This window comes from Nicrophorus vespilloides, unplaced genomic scaffold (genome assembly GCF_001412225.1).
Source record: "Nicrophorus vespilloides isolate i.1.1-1 unplaced genomic scaffold, Nicve_v1.0, whole genome shotgun sequence".
NCBI lineage: Eukaryota > Metazoa > Arthropoda > Insecta > Coleoptera > Silphidae > Nicrophorus > Nicrophorus vespilloides.
This window is the reverse complement of record NW_017097503.1, coordinates 14,843-17,634: the sequence shown is the minus strand read 5'-3', so window position 1 is coordinate 17,634 and position 2,792 is coordinate 14,843.

The following is a 2,792-nucleotide window of genomic DNA, read 5'->3' as shown; positions in this document are numbered from 1 at the left end:
CTTATGGTAATCATATTGTATTTTTAATGCCTTGCGCCTCGATTACTTAGGAGCTGAGAAGCGGCAAGTAGCATTGAATGAAAATTTCAAATATGTTTCACAAGTTAATTTGCAAAGTATGCCTAAATTATGTCACAATATCACGTATTGTTCTAAATTGCTTCAATAATTATTAAAATATGTATAATAAATGTATTGGAGTTTGAAGTTTGTAATTGACTTAAGATATTTGAGGTTATTCTCAGTCAAAATCAGTTGCGTACATAGCAACAAAACTATTATTGCCGTCGTCAATGTGTTAAGATAGTTTACCCACATTTTAATATTCACTTTCATATATTGATATTTTCTTATACAAGGCGAAGAGAATTTGTGTTTTTTTTTAACTCTAAATGTATTTTATATTAGTAAGACTAATTATTATATAAGAATTCAATTGTACTTAACGTATGTACAATTATAATTTTGCTGCGGATGCGCCGGAGATGCTAATGAAAAGTGTTCATCATTAAATGCATTTTGTTTAATGGCCAGTTAGGAGAGAGATAGAGAGAGAGATGATGTACGTACAGATGTTTAGTATACTTGGAAACCATTAGGAGGGATTATACAATGTTAAAATTAATGCGGGGTATTTACTCGTGTTTATTTTTGCGCACGGAAGAACCGCCGCCGCCCTTCCGTCCGCTCCTTCGCTTTGCGTGCGTTTTTCATTACATAATGAAGCGTTAAAACGCCGGCTGCCCGTGTGCACGTATGTGCATTAAAGTTTTGAATTACACCCAATGCTTTTAATGACCCCGACATTAAATCTTAAAACCAACCCCCCCGTATACACACACACATATACATGTATAGAAAACTGTAGCTTTAATTCCTACTTTAACTTTACAATGAAATTTGACTCTAATTGAAATTTGTATTTCTTTTCTCTTCTTCTATATACCCGGCGCATCCACTATATTTGACGGATCACCTACTTGTGCTTTGGGCTGCATACGTTTACCTACGGTTATCTATGTGGAATTTATTTAAAATAATGCGGGTTTCGCGATGTCGACGAATGCGGCAAGAGTATCGGCGCTGTATTTAGTTCACGCGAAGAATGCATTAGGGTATGGGTTTTTAATGAATGGTATTAATTAAACGCGCGCGCGTGTTTATACCTATATACAGGGGTGGTCGGGGTTGTTGCCGACGTACACCACCCCCTCAGTTCTCTCGTTCTCGCTCTGGCACACGCCGGCTGCAAAATAGCTTTGTATTATTATTCATGAGGCTCGAACTTAATTTAAATTATATCTTGGAAATACACTTTAAAGAAATTAATTCGCTTTTCTTGCAGCCCCGCTTTTCCTTGAAAATATAACGTCCCTACATATTCTCCCTGCGTTCATTACATCCCCCCTCTCTCTCTCTCTCTCTAACACTTACACAATTGCATAACGCGACGAATCTTTCTCTCTCTCTCTCTCTCTAACACCGAGCGCGCAAAACTATAATTAGATTTAGGTTTTAATTCAATTACCGGTCCAGACTTCTTTCGCAATCCTTGATTACGTCGCGTGCAATGCGACCCAATTCCACCGCCGACACAAGTGTTGCATACTTGCAACCGCACCAACAATTTGGCAACCCTAATGTCATCGCTCCTGTCACTTTGGTTACATTTACAGCAATAATACAAATTACATAATCAATTTTTTTTGTTGCGCTACAGCTGCGGTAATAACTCTCCCATTTCGCTCGGACATTATTTTCCGGCTGATTAGCGTTGATTGTGTTCGTAGACGGGCAATAAAACCGTAAATAAAAACCCCTGCGCTCCACTCCGACTTTCACTCTGCGTTAGAGTGGATGTGTGTGTGTGTGTGTGTGTGTGGATAAATGTGAATCATTAAATGCTTCTACCAAATGGACTCGAGTGGAGTTTTCAGTAAAGTGGTTTGTTTGAAAGCTAAAAGCAACTGAATGAAGCTCTTACGTTGATGGCCGCTTGTAAAATATTGCAAATATTATTTTATTGTCCGACTGTCGAGCAGCGCCGTAAGCATAACCATCCTCCCCCGACCCCTTTTTCCAAACCACCTTCGCCCAACTCCCGCGAATCACTTAGTCACTACTTCGCACATTCATCGTGTTCCGAATATACACATACACACATAAAAAACGCATTAGTCTTATTAAAATGTGGGTAAAAATTATCTATTTCACTAATAACACTCGAGCGTTTCACTTGAAATAATTCGAAATGATTTTATATATTATTCATTGTTATTATGAACACGATTTTGAATGAACACGAAATGAAAATTAACAATTTAAGTAATAGTAATTTAGAAATTGTCAATTGTTTCATAACAACATAATTTATATAAAATTGTTTGAAATCTATTAATCTCAGTTCGTTCAAATTTCAACTGTATTAATTGATATCTGTGAATTATTTCAATCGAATTAAATTAACTACTCATTACACGTTACTTGTTTGTTCAAAAATTTAGTACTTGTAAAAATAAAAGTTACGTGGCAAGTAGTGCGTAATAGGCAGCCAGCTTTACACGCTGCAATTTCAACAGGTTTATGGAATTGCACTGTGTAAAATGAGATTAATTAACTACTCATTACATGTTACTTGCTTGTTCAAAAATTTAGTACTTGTAAAAATACAAGTTACGTGGCAAGTAGTGCGTAATAGGCAGCCAGCATTACACGCTGCAATTCCAACTGGTTTATGGAATTGCACTATGTAAAATGAGATTAATTAACTACTCATTACACGTTACTTGCTT